This window comes from Halichoerus grypus, chromosome 14 (assembly GCF_964656455.1).
Source record: "Halichoerus grypus chromosome 14, mHalGry1.hap1.1, whole genome shotgun sequence".
NCBI lineage: Eukaryota > Metazoa > Chordata > Mammalia > Carnivora > Phocidae > Halichoerus > Halichoerus grypus.
Genome location: NC_135725.1, coordinates 24,196,499 through 24,217,835, shown reverse-complemented (window position 1 = coordinate 24,217,835; position 21,337 = coordinate 24,196,499). Strand labels below are relative to the sequence as shown.

The 21,337-nt window shown below is 42.2% G+C and overlaps 1 long non-coding RNA gene across 1 annotated transcript; it reads right to left on the bottom strand.

Moving 5' to 3' along the window:
- Positions 1 to 652: 652 nt before the first annotated feature.
- On the bottom strand, positions 653 to 2,663 carry LOC144379994 (uncharacterized). Its single transcript, XR_013443627.1, has 3 exons — positions 1,419 to 2,663; positions 1,183 to 1,298; positions 653 to 1,040 (listed from the first exon to the last, which is right to left on the bottom strand). It is a non-coding gene; the product is annotated as an uncharacterized LOC144379994 (long non-coding RNA).
- Positions 2,664 to 21,337: the final 18,674 nt, after the last annotated feature.

Here is a 21,337-nt window from a genome sequence, read left to right as displayed (position 1 = left end):
ACTGTTTCCTGTGCCAGGAATCACCAGACAGTGTATTTGTAGCTCTTCTTCAGAGTAATGCCCATTCTTCCTGTCCTTCCTCCATTTTCTATTGGTTGTTTCTTTTTCTTACTGTGTTGGAAAAGCCTCTAATGTTTGTAATATATTTTCCAATTTGTCTTTTATTTTATTACTTTATTTATAGTATTTTCTTTTTGGCCTGGTGACGTCTAAGATTTAAAAAAATTTTTCATTTTTATTTTTAAAGATTTTATTTATTTGACAGAGAGGGACACAGCAAGAGAGGGAACACAAGCAGGGGGAGTGGGAGAGGGAGAAGCAGGCTTCCCACTGAGCAGGGAGCCTGATGCGGGCTCTGAGCCACCCAGGTGCCCCAAGATTTTTTATCTAATGTATATGCTGAAATACATTTTTTTTTGAGTGAAACTAGACATCATGGCATTTTTATATAATATGCTGCAATATTTTGATATTTATTTCTGTCATATCAACTAGGAATCCCTTTACCAGCAGAAAAATATTTGATGCATAGCAGAAAAGTTATATAATTAAAAGATTTATTAATATTTTAATATTGATTTTAAATATTTCATTATCAGTTTATAATTTTAATCATTTACTGGTGATGCTCAAGATTAGCATGTGTCAAAAAGTGAAAGAAAATGTATGAAAGAAAAAATATAGTCTTGAGAAAATTCTATTCATAAACTTACTTTAATTCTGTGGATTGGTAAAATGAATTGCCATTGTATGATTTTAGTTGGTCCATCTCATGGGAAAGTGAGTGTTTCTTGTGAACGTAGTGTACAAACCTCTACGTCATAATTCTGCATTTTTGCTCTCTGTGGGGCCTCTAATGGGTATTCAAGAAATATGTGGACCCGGGGCGCCTGGGTGGCTCAGTCGTTGGGCGTCTGCCTTCGGCTCAGGTCATGATCCCAGGGTCCTGGGATCGAGCCCCACATCGGGCTCCCTGCTTCTCCGTCTCCGTCTCCGTCTCCCACTCGCCCTGCTTGTGTTCCCTCTCTCGCTGTGTCTCTCTGTGTCAAATAAATAAATTAAAAAAAAAAAAAGAAATATGTGGACCCCAAATTTTCAGTTAATTAAGAAATATATTTGTCACAAATTTTAAAATAATAAACATAAAGCTGAATCTTTAAAAATTAATGATAATTGGGGCACCTGGATGGCTCAGTTGGTTAACTGTCCAGCTCTTGATTTCAACTCAGGTCTTGATCTCGGGCTCATAAGTTCAGGCCCCACATTGGAGCCCAGAGTGGAGACCAGCGTGGAGTCTCCTTAAAAAAAAAAATAATGATAAAGGTTTCATATTGATGGGAGGGATTACACTGATATCTGTCACGAGGTATTTATATACACTTTGATGAAATGCTTAAGTACTAGGTTACACTCAACACCTTTATTGGTTTATTTCCTTAGACTTGACTTCAGTGGATTCAGAGATTCACAGTGATGAGTCAGGGTGATGGCAGGTGCTGGGCGCCCGTCAGATGGTGTTGGATCACACAGAAATGATGGGCAGAGCTCAGTGGTGATTGCATTCAGGGAGTAATCCAACCAGCATGTCACGCATGTGTTGCCATGGAGAAGGATTCCTACTCCAGTCTGGCTTCATTCAGTCCTGGAAATTCATTCTTCATGTTCTACAAGCATCTGCATATGGTGTGAAAATATGCCCAACAACATGCCACTGATTCTATTCTTGAACAAATGAAGAACCATCAAATGTGGGGAAAGAGCCAAACTTCACAATTATTTGTTTGCACAGTTGTCCCTTACTCTTAAGATATCCTGATAGCCTTTTTCCCGCCTCCCTCCCCCTGCATTAAAACTTGAGACATTTTGGACCTGAAGGAATGGGTAAGACAATTCACTTGAGGACTATTAAACAGGCCATTTGAAATGATAAAAACAATCCTTAGTTTGCATTATTGGCATCATAAAATAATGCTTGTCTCTGAAAAATATATGCCTTGGTTAATTCAGAAACAGTATAATGAAACAAAAAATCATTTTTTGATGGCAGTTCAAGTGAAATTAGTTCCTCATCCTCGGTACAAAATGATCTGAAAGAAAAACAAACCCAAATTCTCTAAATCATGCATCTCTGTAAAAAAAATGTTAGGTTTGGGGCACCTGGGTGGCTCAGTCAGTTAAGCTGCCGACTCTTGATTTTGGCTCAGGTCATGATCTCAGGGTGGTGAGATTGAGCCCCGCATCACTCTGCTGGGCATGGAGTCTGCTTAGGATTCTCTCTCTCCCTCTCCCTCTGCACCTACCCCCTCCCCCCCAACTCCACTTTCACTCTCTCCCTCCTTCTCAAAAAAAAAAAAAAAAGTTAGGTTCTCTATTCTCCTGCAGTATATTCCAAATTTTGATGGAGCTACCATTAATGGATTGGAGCTATCTCAACCTTGGGCACACCACTTAAATTTTGGAGCTTAGTTCCTTCACAGTGTTGCTGAAGGGAAGCTGAAAGCATTTGTAAACTGCAAAATGCTATAGACATGCTGGTGGCACATATTAGTTGATACCAATTTAGAAGAAAATTGTTCAAAGGTTAAGTCTATGCCTCTCTTAGCTACCATGTTAGATATTACTATATTACAGTAATATATACTATATGTTATGGTAGTATTCATTACTATGCTATGTCACTATATATTTCGGTAGTATCTATTACTGTATTACTTACTGAGAGTAACATGCTAGTGAGGTGACAATACTCCAGGATTAAACCACAAAATCTTTGAAATGTATGTACAACTTTTTTTTTAAGATTTATTTATTTATTTATTTATTTATTTATTTATTTATTAGGTGGGGGGAGAGAGAGAAGGAGCAGGGGGAGGGGCAGAGGGAGAGGGAGAAGCAGACTCCCCACTGAGCAGGGAACCCAACTTGGGGCTCCATCCCAGGACCTGGAGATCATGACCTGACCTGAAGGCAGATGCTTAACCGACTGAACCCCCCAGGCGTCCCAAGCAACTTTCTAAAAAATATAACTATTATGGGGTACCTGGGTGGCTCAGTCGGTTAAGTGCCTTTGGCTCAGGTCATGATCTCTGGATGCTGGGAACCAGCCCCCTATGGGCTCCTCACTCGGCGGCCAGTCTGCTTGTCCTTCTCCCTCTGCCCCTCCCCCTGCTTGTGCTCTCTCTCTCTCTCAAATAAATAAATAAAATCTCTAAAAAATAGATATGTAACTATTGAGAATGTAGTAGGGTGGGCACTCAGTGGCCACTGTACAGACTGGCCTCCACTTACTTGGGCATCTCGTTCCGCTTCCTCTGCAAGCTTATCTGACAAACCCGGTATGGCTGAGATTGAGCAATCCATCAGATGGCAATGGAAGGAGACAGAAACACAAGAGAAGCACCCACTGAACAGGAGAAGCAAGCAGGTGAATCGGAATGAGGCGAGCGCCACCAATATGCACTGTACCTTCCACGGGCATTGCCTTCGTGTTTTACTGCTTTTAGCTGTTTAACTTTGCAAGATGCAAAGAGGTTGGATCAAGTTTAAATGACTATACTACCCCTTTTCACATCAAAGAATGGAGAACTACTGACAACGAGCCGTGCCTGTCTCTCCCATCTGCCCGCTGGCTGGCAGGGAAGGAAAAGAGCCTGCATGTTGGTGAAGAAAGAAAGCTGGTGGGATGACAGTGAAATCTAGAGTAAAAACCAAGCTGGTCCAAGGTGTCCTGCAGGCTGTAAAATGCAGTTTAATCAGTGCCATTTTTTGTTGTTGTTGTTGTTCCAATGATCTTAATTATTGGAACACATGATTTTGACTCTGCAAATAAAAAGTTTTAAAACCTGAGAAAAAAATGTAATAGGATGCCTGCGAAACTTGTGGTTTAATATTACATTCCAAGACTCTGAAATCTATGTAAACCCAATGGTTTGATCACATTTTTTCCCGAAATGACCACACTATCAAAGAGCACCTGGAAGGCCTCTGGAGAACGCTTACGCATGTGGACGGTATTTGCAACCCCACGTTAATGCCTTGGAAGGCGTCTCCAGCATGGGCACATGATGGGAAGACCTCTTGACCGCCATGACGGTCAACCTGGGTTAAGAAGACTTTTACCAGCCCGCCAGTCTACCACACAGCAATTTGAATGCTTCTGGTAACCTCGGTGCAGCCTCTTTCTTTTAAACAGAGTTTGATGTCTTGAGTCAGGAGTATTAGGGGTGCGTGGGTGGCTCAGTTGGTTAAGTGACTCTTGATCCGGGCTCAGGTCTTGATCTCACAGTCATGAGGTTAAGCCCTAGGTTAGAGCCTACTTAAAAAAAAAAAAAAAAGAAGTCTATATTATTACTGATCATTTTACCGATGGAAGAAATTAGATGAAAGTGAAAGACGCTCCCAAGGTCACAGAGCAAGTGTGATTTCCATCTGAATTGAATTTGGTGTCTGTACTTGGGTGTGGTGTGATGTGTCGTCAGGTGGAGCAAACTGTTTTTCACTTTTTTAATTTACAGGAAACTCAGTTAATTTTATATGCCCTTTCCTGGTGTTGTCGTTTAATTTCTGGCTTTTATCACATGACATTCAAACCAGACATCTGAGCCACACTTACCAAGTTTTAACCTTATATAAAACTGCAAAAAGCCATGGCACGGGGACAAGCCACTAGCTGGGCCTGTAGGTTGGAAGGAAGTGTAAAGCACCCGTGACTGAATCAAAGTGAATGGAACATGAATCATCCAAAGCACTGCTTGGCCTCAGATGAACTCGAATAGTATTGACTCACTAACCTATATTCTCCTCTGCTTACTCCATTAGTTCGCTTTGGTTCCGTGTTAAATAACGTGGATCCTCGATGTAAAACACTTCCTTTAAAATCTGTGCTTCTTTAGTTGCGTGTGGGAGGAACATTGTCATAAGCACATAAAAACAAGGGGGTAGATGTTGAGAGAAGTAGAAAGGGGGAAAAAAAATCCTGTCTCATAAATGTGGTTCTGATTATGTATTCAAGGAGAGCAGTTAAAATGGTTTGGCAATCTTACTTAGGAAGAAAGGAAACTTAAGAAGAATTATCATGCAAATACTGAATATTTATTGACAGCCAAGACAGGTGATTGAATTTCCTTACTGTCACTGTCTGGATACAAATACCTCCTCTCTCTCCTGAGTGGCAGGGGGTGGGATGGACAGATTCCAAATGAAACCACCAGCTTCTTTCAACCTGAGATCAGGAAGCATACTGAGCAAATTTGTGAAAAGTTCAGGTAGTCTTTCTTGTCTTTATTTTTAAAAATTTTATTTATTTATTTGAAAGAGACAGAGAGAGAGCAAGAGCAGGGGGAGGAGCAGAGGGAGAGGGAGATGCAGACTCCCCACTGAGCGGGGAGCCCGATGCGGGGCTTGATCCCAGGATTCCGAGATCATGACCTGAGCCGAAGGCAGACGCTTTATCATCTGAGCCACCCAGGCACCCCTCTTGTCTTTACTTAAAAAAAAAAATTACACATAATTAGGGGCGCCTGGGTGACTCAGTCGTTGGGCGTCTGCCTTCGGCTCAGGTCATGATCCCGGAGTCCTGGGATTGAGCCCCGCATTGGGCTCCCTGCTCTGCTGGAAGCCTGCCTCTCCCTCTCCTACTCTCCCTGCTTGTGTTCCCTCTCTCACTGTGTCTCTCTCTGTCAAATAAATAAATAAAAGTCTTTAACAACAAAAAAAATTACACATAATTAAAAGAAGACACACAACATAAAATTGCCCATTTTCACCATTTCTAAGTGCACAAGGTACATTCACATTGTTGTGCAACCAATCTCCAGAACTTTCTATCTTTCGAAGCTGAAACTTTGTACTCATTCAACAACAACACTCCTCCCCATCTCCCCTCGTAGCCCCCATTCTACCTTCTGTCTCTGAATTTGATACCCTTAGATCCCTCATATAAGTGGAATCACACAGTATTTGTCTTTTTGGACTGGCTTATTTATTTCACTTAGCATAATGTCCTCAGGGTGCATCCACGTGGTAGCATGTGACAACCTTTTCAAGGTTGAATAATATTCCATTGCATGGATATATCATATTTGTTTATCCATTCATCTGTTGATGGACATTTGGGTTGCTTCCACCTCTTGGCTCTTGTGAATAATGCTGCTGTAAACATAGGTGTGCAAATCTCGTTGAAATCCACCTTTCATTTCCTTTGATATATACCCAGAAGTGGCATTGCTGGATAGTATGGTAGTTCTATTTTTAATTTTTTGAGGAACCTTCATACTGTTTTCCAAAATGGCTGCACCAGTTTACATTCCCACCAGCAGTGCATGAGGGTTCCTTTTTCTCCACATCCTCACCAACACTTATTTCTTTCTTTCCTTCCTTCCTTCCTTCCTTCCTTCCTTCCTTCCTTCCTTCCTTCCTTCCTTCCTTCCTCCCTCCCTCCCTCCCTCCCTCCCTTCCTTTTTTGATAGAAGCCATCATAATGGGTATGAGGCAATGTCTCATTGTGGTTCTGATTCACATTTCCCACATGATTTGTGACGTTAAGCTTCCTCTTACATGCTTGTTGGCGGTTGTATATCATCTTTGGAGTAATGGCTATTCAGCCTTTACTTAGCGCACTCTTTCTCCATCTGATTGGACCACCTCCCTCTTTCTTGTCCATCTCCTTTCCTATTTATTTATGCCCCACCTATATCCTAAAAGAGGAGTTGTGGCAGCCTCCAAAGGTATGTATAAGAAGACAAAATGAAATCGCTGAGGAAATGGGGTAAAGGGAAGCACAAGGAGGAAAAGAAGGTGAAGCTAGCAGGAGGGGGAGCGCACAGGTGCTTTTCTAAGTCCTCTCTAGTTGCTGTGGCTGCAAGTTCCTTAGCAGCCGGACAAAGTGGGGAGTCATTTACCATAAGGTAAACCCAAACCAGCTTCTCCAAAGGGCCCAGTCTTTCCTGTCACTGCACCTGAGAGAGGTTTTCCTGCTGGGTCCTTACCTAGGGGACCCTGAGAGATGCGGAAGCCCACATCCTCCTTTCCTTCCTCACAGAAAGTTCAATAGCAGTTTTCCCATGGCTCTTTCTTAAACATTCCTCCGTAACAGGCGGTGGCTCATTCAGAGACTGATCAGCTCATTCAGTCGGGCAGAGGGAGTGAATTCAAACTTCGCCTGCCTGTTTGTTCTGTTTGGGCCCCTAATGGGTTGGATGATGCCCAGCCCCCTTGGGGAGGGCCATCTGTCTTTACCAAGTCCATTGATTCAAATGCTAATCGCTTCTGAAACATCCCTGCGGGACAGGCGGGGACATAATGTTTATGCAGCTACCTGGGCATCCTGGGGCACAATCAAGCTGACACATGAAACTGACCATCACACCTCCCTTGGCTTACTCCTTCCCCAGTCCATTCCCCAGTAGACTCTGTCACTGGTCCTGCTCCCCCAGGCTCTGCCCAAACAACCTAACTGGCTTCTTGTTACCCAGAGCAGGGGTTTCAAGCCTTTCCATGTCAAGGTGTGTAGAGGAAATTAAACATTTTTATTGCACCCAAGTGTTAACTAGAGGGATTTGAGGGTGTATGCATGGGGCTTGGTGAAAAAAATTACTTTTTCTTTATATAATTATAACAAAAAAATAAAATGCTAGACATTTAGGAAGATATGAAATAGTTAATTTGCATAAAACTTCCAAATAATGCCTCTTCTGTTTTTTTTTTTTTAATTGGGGCATAACTTATATACAGTATAGTGTACAAATATATGATGAATTTTTACACAAACGTACATCCATATATAATCACTTCCTAGATAGAGATGCGGAACATTCCACCATCCCAAGAAACTCCCTTCTGCTCTGCTTCTAACTCATAACCCTCAAAGGTTAAATGCCATTCTGACCTGTATCATTATGTATCATTTTTGCCTATTTTTGAACTTCATGTACCCAGAATCATAGAATATGCACTCTGTAACTGATTTCTCTCATTCAACATCACATCTGTGTGATTGATGAATGAACTGTATCGTCTTTTCCTTGTTATGTAATATTCTATTAATTAACATAACACTAGTAATTCATCCATTCTGCTGCTGAGAACCTTATAGGTTTTTCCAGTTTGGGGGCTGTTCTAATTAAAGCTGCTGTGAATATTCTTGAAATATGTCTTTGGGAGCACCTAAAGTCTCATTTCTTTGGAATATACCCAGGAGGGAACTGGATTGTTTAAACTTTCTATTATTGCCTTTCTTTTGTTTGTTTGTTTGCTTGCTTGCTTGTTCTATCAGTTACTAAGAGAAATTGTTAAAATCTCCAACTTTGATTGTGGATTTGTTTATCTCTCCTGGTAGTCTGTCAGGTTTTGTTTTATTTAATTTGAAGCTGTGAAGTACATATACATGTAAGATTAAAAAAAAAATCTTCCTAATGAAATTATTCTTTTATTATTATGAAAGTTCTCTCTTTATCCCTTATTTGTCATTTGGGACATTCACCATCCCTTCCTACAGAAACCAGCATCAATATCTAGGTTCCCTGTTTATGTTGTTCACACAAAAACTTAAAAAATATTAATTAGATAACTCACTTGTGTCAAATTTCTGTATAGTTGGGATTACATTTGTCTGCCCGTACCAGAAAAGCCAAAAACAACAGTGGATTAAATAAATTGCCATTTTATGGGGCGCCTGGGTGGCTCAGTCGTTAAGCGTCTGCCTTCGGCTCAGGTCATGATCCCGGGGTCCCGGGATCGAGTCCCACATCGGGCTCCCTGCTCAGCGGGAAGCCTGCTTCTCCCTCTCCCACTCCCCCTGCTTGTGTTCCTGCTCTCGCTGTGTCTCTATCTGTCAAATAAATAAAATCTTAAAAAAAAAAAAAAAAAAAAAAATTGCCATTTTATTTCTCTCTCACATAAAAGGAATCTGGAAGTAGGCAGTTTAGGAAGAATGGGTAGTTTCACACAATTGTCAGGGACTCAGGCTCATGTCTCTGTTAGCAGAGGCTTCCAGACGTAAGATCACCTCATGGTCCAATAGGGCTGCTTGGAGCTCCAGCCATCGTGTTGCATTCCAGGCAGCAGGGAAGAAGAGAGGAGAGTGTAACCTCACTTCTGCTTACATTCTGTTGGTCAAAATTTAGATGCATAGCCACACCCAACCTCAAAGGATCCTGGGAACTGTCCATCATGGTTTATGGGTGTATATATAACAGTTTCTGTTACCATGTTTATTTAGTATTTCTTTCCAGACTGCTCCCTTTCTTGTTGGGTTCTTTTGGCCCTCAGACTTTCCATCCTGGGCCATTTGTCTTGCTTTATCAAAGGGACCACCTCACTCCTCATGGTTGGGAGAGGTCTGCAATTTGTATAGAATGAGGCTGACCTGCGGCCACCCTGTAGGTTTCCCGACTTGTGTCTCCTTCACCTACTAGTGACGGTGCCGCCAGTGAGGGGATCGGCAGGCCACCCCCCCCACACAAAGTTTACAACCATAACATGGGAGCACCTGGGCTGTTGCCAGTCCCCCTGAGAGGCTCCAAATGAGAAAAGTAGACCTTTTCAGGGTTTTATTGTGGTTCTAGATTAAGAAACCTGAGACATAAACACAAGGTGAATTGAAATGCATTATTCTTGTTCCCAAGCTGCCCCTGTCTTTCAGTGGCTTGCTATAAAGTCTTGATTCATTTAATTCAGTAACAGAAGTCTTGCTATAATGATAACAGCTAACACTTACTACATGCTGGGCATCTTACTTGTAATATTATTGCCCCATTTCACACACCAGACAACTGATGCACACAGAAGTTAAGTAACTTCCTCAGGTCACACAGCCAGTAAGTGGCAGACTCCTGAGCTTCTGTCCTGAGAGAATGACTGGTTCTCCTTCATACTGCCTCTTGAGGAGAACTGAAGAGTTATGGCACAATCCTGGAAGGCAGCTACGGTCACCACTATCCCACCAACGCTGAAAGCAAAGTGAAACTTGTTTGAAATTTCCCAAGATACTGGTTTCAAGCAGCGTAACTTTCTAGCTTCCTTCCTAGTGTTCACTCTTTCATCCCCACCAGGGGGTTAGAGTTAGGAAGAACAGTGAAGGGAGTACTTCACTTACCATCTCAGGTCTCACCTTCCCTTTCAACAGCACAGCCCGTCCCGTCTTCTTCCTGAGAGGACCCTGCTCTGGGCTCTCAGAAGCTCTCATCACCACCGAGGTGTTAGCTGTCAGTCACTGAAGCCGACTCGCCCACTGGCTGGCAATCTCTGAGGTGGACACGCCCATTGGCTGGAAATCTCTGAGGCGGCCATGCCCATTGGCCGGCAATCTCTGAGGTGGACACGCCCACTGGCTGGCAATCTCTGAGGAGGACACGCCCACTGACTGGCAATCTCTGAGGTGGACACGCCCACTGACTGGCAATCTCTGAGGTGGACACGCCCATTGGCTGGCAGTCTCTGAGGTGGACATGCCCATTGGCTGGCAATCTCTGAGGCGGCCGTGCCTGGAGCAGGGATCTGGCCATAGAATTGTAAGCATGGATGAAGCTTGTGGGGGTAGGAGTTATTACTTAAAGTCCCTTCTTAAATCATTCTGAAAGAGGACTTCAACTATGTCCATTTTGACCTCAGTGTGTACTTTCTAATGAAGTTCTTCTGTCCAGTTAATCTGTTAACTCAGGCAAATGACCCTGTGGACAAAGCATCCCCTGATGGGAACTGAACTACCCCCTCAAGCAACAGGGACTGCCCTGATGCCAGCAAGATCCCGCGTGATTGACCCAAGACAATGATCCAGCTGACCTTCACTGTCCACCTGCACGTACCCACCGACCTGTGTCCCACATTCTGCTTAGCTAAAACTGCAAGTATTGTCAGCACCTTGCAGACAGTCTTTGAGACATCAGTCCACCGCCTTCCCAGTGTTCTTGTTTCGCCACCACTAGTCTCTCGGCCTTTGGATTTCGTCAGTGGTGAGTGGCCAGACCTGGTCTTTTTGGGGACTCCTGGAGCCAGGTGCTCTTGCATCCTTGGGCTCCTCTGGTTACAATCTCAGATCCAACTTTCCCTCTTACTTGCCCTTCTCTAGCCACATTTTTCTCTGGTTAAAAAAAAAAAATCTATATTTTTCTTTATTGTATATCATAATGATAAGGCTTCAAAGTCCCCGAGTTACACATTATGGAATACCCAAACCACAGCAGCCAGAATATACCCGTTCTCACCCAGATTTCAAGGAGGAAGCTCATTTCCTCTTAGAGAGTGTAGGGGCCAAGGCTGTCCCAAAATGTGCCACTTTGGCATATTGGTTATTTTAAAAGTTACTCAAGAGATACTCGGACACTCAGGCCCTCCCCCGAGATAGGCAAGAACTCTCCCCGTGGAAGGTGCCCTCCCTGTACTCAGACAGAGACATTCTTGGCACCAGAGATGGGAGATTGGGAGCCCAGAATGCTGGGTAAACAACACCTGTTACTTTTTACTAATGTACTACTCCAGCCCAAATTCTGTGTAGAATTCCTTACTAATGGAAGCTCCCAAAGTTAACTTGTCTTTGTCCCGTCAATTCCTCACAGATTTATTGTCTCCATGTCTGAAAAACGTAACAACTGCCTCCCTTGGTCATTTCTTTAGGTCTCAGTTGCATTACTGGGCCTCCATGAGCATGTAATAAAACTTTTCTCTACTCTTAATCTGTCTCACGTAAGTTTAATTCTTAGTCTAGCTGGAAGACCTTCAGGGTGGAGAATTCCTTCCTTCCCTTCAAGAGTGAAGCGCTCCTTGCATCCCAGAGGGCTCCTCTGTGCAAGTGACCTTCAGCAATGCATTCCCTTAAGAGAAAGCAGATGCCCCAAGGCAGAGAGATTCTCAAACTTGCCAAGGATCAGAGTGCTCTGCAGGGGGTTTGTTGAAACACAGATGGCTGGGCCCCACCCTCCGACTGGCTGATTCCACTGGGGTGGGGTCTGAGAATTCCCAAGCCTGGCAAGTTCCCCGGGAGCCTGCTGCCCTGGCCCAGGGGCCACGCTCCCGACAGTGCTGCTCTGAATTCCCCTCCCTCACTTCCTGACGCCGCGGCTCAGCTTCTGCGGGTGGCCAGGGTCGGGGGTTGAGCCAGCTGTCCCTGTTGTCGCCAGCCATACAGGCATTCCGGGGAGACCAAGGGGTACCTGGAGCATGGCCCGACTTTGCGGATGTTCTACTTTACCTCTGTCGGAGGGGAAGGGAGGGAAAGGCGCCAGGATCACAATTTTCAAGGGTCTTTTTCAACATCTTGCCACTTAGCTGAAGTTTAGAGGAATTCATTGCTTACTTAGCTGGCCCAGAACTTGCCTTTCTCTTTGTTTATTCATTATTAATACCATTGTAACCGGGGCACAGGGAAGCAAGAGCACCTGGCTCCAGGGGTCCCCAAAAAGACCAGGTCTGGCCACTCACCACTGACGAAATCCAAAGGCCGAGAGACTAGTGGTGGCGAAACAAGAACACTGGGAAGGCGGTGGACTGATGTCTCAAAGACTGTCTGCAAGGTGCTGACAATACTTGCAATTTTAGCTAAGCAGAATGTGGGACACAGGTCGGTGGGTACGTGCAGGTGGACAGTGAAGGTCAGCTGGATCATTGTCTTGGGTCAATCACGCGGGATCTTGCTGGCATCAGGGCAGTCCCTGTTGCTTGAGGGGGTAGTTCAGTTCCCATCAGGGGATGCTTTGTCCACAGGGTCATTTGCCTGAGTTAACAGATTAACTGGACAGAAGAACTTCATTAGAAAGTACCGACTTGAGGTCCAAACAAAGGTCGGTACTTGAAGTCCTCTCTCACTATGATCTCGAGCAACGAAAGTGTGGATCTCACATTTTATACAACAATGCCCGGTTAATAATTTACTGGAATCCTGGGATGGTCTTCCGGAAGCTCATGGAGAGCAGCAAATCTTTGCCATTTTTGCTAGGTTAAAAAAGAAAAATCACAGAAAGTAGAATATGTCCCTTGTAAAAAATGCAACTGGTGTGAGCCTGCATAGAGCATACAATGAGTTTCCTTTCCCCGAGGCACCTGCTGCTAAAGTCTAAAGGTGTTTCCTTTGGATCTGTTTTTGAGCACATATTCAGGGCTGATTCCTGGCTGGTTCCCAACTCCAGGGCTGCAGTAGTTACGAAAGTATTGAAATGCTTCTAAGAGCGTTGGTAGGGAGCCTCTGCCTGAGTAACCCCGCTCCCCCACCCCCACTCTGTCCCCGGCTCTGTCTTCCAGGTTTCACACTGCAGGGCATGCATTTAAGTTGGAGTTTTTTTGTGAACTCAAGTCAAAGGAAATCTCGAAGGGTGGCTGGAAGCCCACAGTACCCACAGGTGGCTGGAGAACAGACTGAGAAACCGAGAGGAACCAGAAGGCTCTGGGGGCAGGAACCACTGGAAAATTCAGGCAGCACTTAGAGAAAATGGATTCAATCCTCCTCTGTCGGTCTCGTCCCTTTGCTCAAGGGTCTGATCCCAAGGACAAGGTGTCTGATTGGCCTAGCTTGGACCAGGTGCCCTCCCTTTGACTCAGGTTGGACAAGGTACCCTATTGAACCCATAAAGAGACTAGTTCCCGGAAGCAAACAGGTGCTGTTACCATAAGAGGGGAGAATGCATAATGAGCAAATCAACCAAACCCTAGCATATGGCTTAATTTTCATAATTGTTTACTTAAAAAATTTATATCGAAACACTTTTTCAAACGATTTTATTTATTTATTTAAATGAGAGAGAGTGCGAGAGTGCATGAGCTGGGGGAGGGAGAGAGAGAATTCCAAGTAGACTCTGCACTGAGCACAGAGCCGGACGTGGAGCTCGATCTCACGACCCCGAGATCATGATGTGAGCTGAAATCACGAGTCAGACGTTCAACCGACTGAGCCATCCAGGTGCCCCACCTAAATACTTTTTAAAAAGAGATTTGGATGGTTTACAAAAAGGAACATTTTTAGTCAATCAGGTGGAAAAAATCAGAAAAACCGAGATAATTAAAACGAGGAATAAAACAGTGGCAAATGGTTAATACATTTGATGTGACTGGGCATCTTTTTCTTGAAGTCCCAGGTAGAACGAAGGTTATAGAGTTCTTGCTATCAGGATGAATTAGAGCAATTGTTAAAAGAAAGTTTTAGATCGTGGATCACTACATCAAAAACTAATGATGTATTGTATGGTGACTAACATAACATAATAAAATTAAATTAAATTTAAAAAAAAGTTTTAGAAAAGCTTAATAGACATTTTTTCCCCATGCAAGAAATACTGACAGGATAACAGACAGTATCTTTGACAGCAGTTTAATATACAGAGAAGAGATTAAACGCGGTTATTTCTGGGAAGGATTCTGGTGCGGGCAAAGATGTCACATTAGCGTGCACTCCACTGAAAGCAATCCTGTGGAGAAGTGCTTGGAGGTTTTATTCATTCATTTAATAAATGTTGATTGCCTACTTACCATATTCAGGCACTTGCTAAGTGCTGGTGATTCTATGGGGAGCAAAGCAGACATGGTCTTTGTTCTCGGTGTTGACACAAAATGAACAAACGTTGTAGAATCTCTAGGAGTAAGAAAGCATTTTATTGCAGCCCAAGTTAGGACAGCTGCCTGGGAAACACTCTTTAAAGGGAAGAAAGTGCTCTGGAGAATGAACAGTTTTGACAAGGTTATATACTTTTTTTACATCTTCTAAAAGCTCAAAAGATTATAGATTAGCCGATAGGCAGGGATCATGAGTTTTCACATCAGGGAATGCAGGGAGTAGGAGCACTGATGGATATCTTGAGGACGAGATGGTTTTCCTTTAGGCTACTCATTCACAAAGCAGGTATACGGTGCATGCGTGGTGGGCCACAAATTAGGCTTTTGGCTTAGGCAAGTTTATGAACAATCATGCTGACTTAGAAATCGAAAATGGCTTCCCTCCTATCTTGGGCCTTTAGTTTTTTCTCTCATCATTAGGGAGGCTACAGTCTAGTTTCCAATATTGTGGCCCCTAGCCACAAGTGACTATTTGAAAACCTAAATTTGTCTCACCCACATTGAGAAGTGCTGTACATGCAAAATATACAACAGATTTTGAAGATTTAGTACAGAAATAGAATTAAGGTATTCTATTAATAATTTTCATATTGGTTACAAGACAAAAAAATTTTGAATGTAGTGAGTTGAAGGAGAGGGATTAAAATTAATTTCACCTGTGGCTACTAAAGCACCTTTAACTCACACATGTGGCTCACATTCTGTTTCTCTTGGATAGCACTGGTATAGAGAAAAAAATAATCATCAAAAAAAACACACAAAAAACCCCACCTTGTTTTATTATGATTTATAACAAGAAATATATATTTGGTCTTCATCCCTGTTTCTGACTTACAGCTCCGAGCCACTGGAATTTTCTAAGTGTTGAGAATGGTAAAGTGTCTTTCCTCATGTTAGTGACTTTTGGAAAGCACCAAAGTCGGGGGCGAAGGGCTGGAGATTGAGTTCACACCAACTGCCAGTGGTTTACTCAATCATGCCGGTGTAATGAAGCCTCCATAAAAGCCCCAAAGGACGGGGTTGGGGAACACGTGGAGGTGCCGGGAGGCGGTGTGCCCAGAGCGGGCATGGAAACTCTGCACCCTTCCCCCACACCTTGCCCTATGCATCTCTTCCAGCTGACTGTTCCTGAGTGAGTATCTTTTTATAAATCAGTGATCTAGTAAATAGCATGTTTCTTTGAGGTCGGTGAGCTGCTCTAGCGTATTCATTGTGCCCAAGGAGGAGGTTATGGAAACTTTTGGTTTAGAGTTGGTCAGAGCACAGGGGACAGCTTGGGCTTGCAATTGGTATCTGAAGCCGGGCATGGGGGGCAGTCTTGTAGGACTGAGCCCTTAACTGAGCTCACCTGTGGGAATCTGAAGCTCTCTCCAGGTAACGTGGGTCAGAATTGAGTTGAATCCTCCGAGACCCTGCTGGAGTCCGAGAGTTGCTTGTTGTTGTGTGGGGACCCCAGAAACTGTTTATACACTTATTAATAAATAATTAGAAATTGGGTACAAGAGAGGTAAACTAAAATTAGGGGACTCAAAGTTGAAGATGTTGAGAATGCGATGTCTGGAGGGAGGATTAGGGCTGGGGCATTCTGGGATGCTGATGATTTTGACCTGGGTGGCGGCAGGGGAGGGGGAGAGAATGGGTGCATTTCAGATGCTTTTAGGTGGTAGGTTGATAGAACTGGGTGATTGGCTGGATGTGGAGACAGTAAGAGAAAGAGAGGAGTTCAGAATGACATCCCGGTGTCTGCTTTAAGAAACCAGGTGGGTGGAGATGCTATTTACTGAGACATGGAAGAGTGGAGGGGGAAGGTGATCATGGGGAACGTCAAGAGCTCCATCTTGATCTGTGGAGTCCCAAGAGTCAGAAGAGGAGTCTTTATCAAAGGAGACTGAGGAGGTGTGGCCAGAGAGGTGGGAGAACAAGAGAAAGCTTTCTAGGGAGCTGCCAACCTTCTAGGGCATGGACTAAAACGTGCCCAGTGGATCTGGTAATGCAATTTAAATTATTCTTTGAGAAAAATGATGAAAATGTATTTTCCCTTTGGAAAAACTGTTAATAGAAATATGCTCAGGACTATGGGAAATTTTGAAGAAGAAGAAGAAAAAGCTTTTGCATTTTAAAATTGCTGAGAGTTGGGGGACGCCTGGGTGGCTCAGTCTTTAAAATTGCTGAGAGTAAAAAAATAAAAAAATAATAAAATTGCTGAGAGTATAGCTAGAAAGGACCTGTAGTTCTCCCTCTAGTGGTAGGGATGTGGCATGGCTGGTTCTATGTTTAGGGGGGACCAAGTGTGAGTAGGGTGATTACGTTCTTAACACTGAAGTTTTCCGAAGTGAAACTTAGCCAACATATTCTTTTTTGGAGACGAATAGTATAAGTAAACTAAATTTTTACAAGGACAGAAAAGGCAGTAAAAACAGGAAAGAAAAATTTCACTAAAATGGCTTCTCAAAAATAGAGGAGATTTGAAAGTCACAGAATTATTTAGGATGGAAAATAATTACTCTTGGCTCTGGAAATGAATCCTCTCAGTCACGGCCAGTGAGGATTCTAAGTATCACCTGAAAAGGACTTAGTGTTTAGCAGAACAATTTCAGTTTTTAAAACACATTGCTTCATTATGACTAAGGACGAGTTCCATGTTCAAAGCTTTTGTGGGCAAAGATGCTATAGGCTTATCTCTCTCAACTGGAATTTCTCTTACAATTTGAGATTGATTTTCTGGATGTGTTTGAGAAATTTTGTACTAGTTGTAGCTAATGTCAGCTCTAAGTCACAAAAGGAGCTTAAGTTTGAGAAAGTGCCTGGCACTATAAAATCAAGTTTGGAAGCTCTCCAAAGCTGTCCAGTTCCAGGGTCTTGAAGTTAAAACCTAGCATCTCACCAACATTTCATTTAACTACTTAATTCACCTTAAGTTTATTATCAATGACCTATAACCTGAGCAAGTTTTGCTGTGTTTTTGTTCTTTTAGGTTAACAGGTTCCATTCTAGAGAGTTCTGTAACTCCTCCAAGTTTATCGTTAGAGCACATATTTGAAAGTTGGTGATTTGGGGGTGTCCTGGTATAAGGGGGGGTTAATATCTTTTTCTCTTCTGAAATTTTAAAATAAAAATACAACTCTTTGTTAAAATATCCAAGCTTGAACAAATGCTAAGTTCCCTAATAAAGCAAGTTTAAGGGAAAATAAGTTATGCAATATCACTGTAATTGAATTTAAGAATTGGAAATTTTCTTGAATATCCACTGTATAGCCTTTCACTAAACCTGGAATGTTTCCAGTCTCAACTTTTTCTGATCTGGGTCTTAACTCAAGTCTTGATTAAGATACTTTTTTTTTTTTTTTAAATAGCTTTATTGAGCTGTAATTCACATATTATACTATCAAAAGCATACAGTTCAATGGTTTTTCACAGAGTTGTGCAATCATCGCCAAAATCAAGTTTAGAACATTTTCATCACCCGCAAATGAAACCCTGTACCCATTGATAGTCTTTTCCATTTCTCTCCAGCCCATTCTGGTTATTTCATATAAATGGATTAATACACTATGTGGTCTTTTGTGGTTGGTTTCTTTCACTTAGTGTAGTATTTTCAAGATTCATGCTATAACATGTATCAGCACTTAATTATTTTTATTACCAAATAATATTCCATTGTATGAATATACTATATTTTATCTATCCATCAGCTGATGTGCATTTGAATTGTTTCCACTATTTTGGATAATGCTTCTATGAACATTTGTGTGTAAGTTTTTATGGGGACAAAGGCCTACTTCTGTTGGGTATACCCCTAGGAGTGAAATTGCTGAGTCATATTTTTAATATTTATTTACAAATTTATTTATTTGAGAGAGAAAGAGTACGTGCAAACAAGGGGGGGTGGGAAAGAGGCAGAGAGAGGGGGGTCTCAAGCAGACTTTGCTCTGAGTGAGGAGACTGGCTTGGGGCTGATGTCACAACCCTGAGATCACGACCTGAGCTGAAATCAAGAGTCAGATGCTTAACCGACTGAGCCATCCAGGCACCCTTTTAGTATATTTTTAAAAAGATTTAATATTTTGGGGGCACCTGGGTGGCTCAGTTGGTTAAGCAACTGCCTTTGGCTTGGGTCATAATCCTGGAGTTCCAGAATCGAGTCCCGCATCGGGATACCTGCTCAGCAGGGAGTCTGCTTCTCCCTCTGCCTCTCCCCCTCTCATACTCTCTCTCTCTCATTCTCTCTCTCTCAAATAAATAAGTAAAATCTTAAAAAAATATATTAAAGAAAAGATTTATTTATTTATTTATTTTTTATTTATATTTTTAAAGATTTTATTTATTTATTTGACAGAGAGAGACACAGCGAGAGAGGGAACACAAGCAGGGGGAGTGGGAGACGGAGAAGCAGGCTTCCCGTGGAGCAGGGAGCCCGATGCGGGGCTCGATCCCAGGACCCTGGGACCAGGACCTGAGCCGAAGGCAGACGCTTAACGACTGAGCCACCCAGGTGCCCCAAGATTTATTTTTTTAAAGATTAAAAATGTTGAGTATCGTTGACACAAGGTTTATGTTTATTTTTTTATTTTTTTAAAGATTTTATTTATTTATTTGACAGAGAGAGACACAGCAAGAGAGGGAACACAAGCAGGGGGAGTGGGAGAGGGAAAAGTAAGCTTCCCACTGAGCAGAGAGCCCGATGCGGGGCTCGATCCCAGGACCTCGGGATCATGACCTGAGCCGAAGGCAGACGCTTAACCGACTGAGCCACCCAGGCACCCAGACACAAGGTTTATGTTTAATCTTTGAGGAACTGACAAGCTGTTTTCCAAAGTGTCTGCATCCTTTTACATTCCTATTAGTAATGTTCGAGGGTTGCAATGACTGCACCCTTGCCGACACTTACTATGTCTGATTATAGCCATCCTGGCAGGTGTAAGAAGTGGTATTACCATCGTGGTTTTGATTTACATTTCCCTGATGACTGGTGATGTCGAGTGTCTCTTCATGTGCTTATTGGTCAATTGTACATCTTTAGAGAGCTGTCTGTTCAGATCCTTTGCCCATTTATTTTAAATTGTGTTGTCTTTTTATTATTGTAAGAGTTCTTTATACTTTCTGTATGCAAGTCTCTTATCAGATATATACTTTGCAAATATTTTTTCCCATTCTATGGATTGTCTTCACTTTTTTGATGGCCTCCATTGAAGCATAAAATTTAAAAAATTTTGGTAGTGTCTAATTTACTTTTTCCATTGCTGCTTGTGCTTGTGGTTCCTCATTGAAGAAGGTTTTGCCTAACCTAAGCTTGTAAAGATTTACCCTATTTTTATTTCTAAGGGTTCTATCGTTTTAGCTTTTGCATTTAGGTCTCTGATCTAATGATGACCCATTTGGAGTTTTTGTGTATGATTTGAGAAATGGGTCCATCATCATACTTTTGTATGTAGATAGCCTTTGTCCCAGCACCATTTGTTGACAAGACCATTCTTGCCCTCATTGAACTGTGTTGACATCCTTGTTGAAAATCAATTGACCATAAATGTGAAGGTTGGTGTGTGGACTCTGATTCTATTCCATTGACTTACATATCATTCTTTGTCTCTACCACACTGTCTTCATTACTGTTGATTTGTAGTTAAGTTTTGAAATTGGAAAGTGTGAGTGCTTTACCTTTGTTCTTTTTCAAGATGGTTTTGGCCATTCTGAATAATTAAAGGAGAAGTTTGTCAATTTCTGCAAAAAAAAAAAAAAGCAAGTTGGGATTTTGATGGGGATTGCAGTAAATGTGTAGGTCAATTTGAGGAATATTGCCATCTTAACAGTGTTCTTCCCATCATCAACATGGGATGGGAGATCTTTCTATTCACTTAGGTGAATTTCTTTTAACAATGTTTTATACTTTTCAGAGATTATAGTCCTTTCTAAAAATTTATTCCTAGGTATCTTATTTGGTAATATTGTAAATGGAGTTATTTTTTAAAAATTTCAGATTGTTCATTGCTAGCATATGGAAATACAGTTGATTTTTTTTTATATTGTTCTTGTGCCCTGCAACCTTGTTGAACTTGTTCATCAGTTCTAATAGCTTTTTCATGGATTCATCATATTTTCTCTACATAAAATCATTTCAAAATAGAGATAGTTTTATTTCCTCCTTTCCAGTCTGGATGCTTTTCTTGCTTTTTCTTGCCTAATTACCTTGGCTACAATCTCCTGTACAATGTTGAATAGAAGTGGTAAGTGGAATGCTCTTACAGGGAGAGCATTCAGTCTTTGACCGTTAACTGTGGGGCTTTTTTGTACATACCTTTTTTTTTTTTTTTTTAAGATTTTATTTATTCACTTGACAGAGAGAGTGAGAGAGAACAAGCAGGAGGAGTAGCAGACAGAAGGAGAGGGAGAAGGAGGCTCCCCGCGGAGCAGGGAGCCTGACGTGGGGCTCGATCCCAGGACCCTGGGACCATGATCCGAGCCGAAGACAGTGGCTTAACCAACTGAGCCACCCAGGTGCTCCTTGTACATACCTTTTATCAGGAAGAGGAAGTTCCTTTTTATTCCTAGTTTGTGGAGTATTTTTATTCAGACAAGGTGTTAGTTTGTCAAATGCTTTTTCTGCATCTCTTAAGATTATTATTTGGTTTTGTCCTTTATTCTTTTGATATGATATTGTACATCAATTGATTTTTGGCTGTTAAACCAATTTTGCATTCTGGGATAAACCCTACTTGGTCACAGTGATTAATCCTTTTTATATGTTGCTGGATTTAGTTTGCTAGTATTTTGTTCAGAATTTTTATGTCTATATTTGTAAGATTCT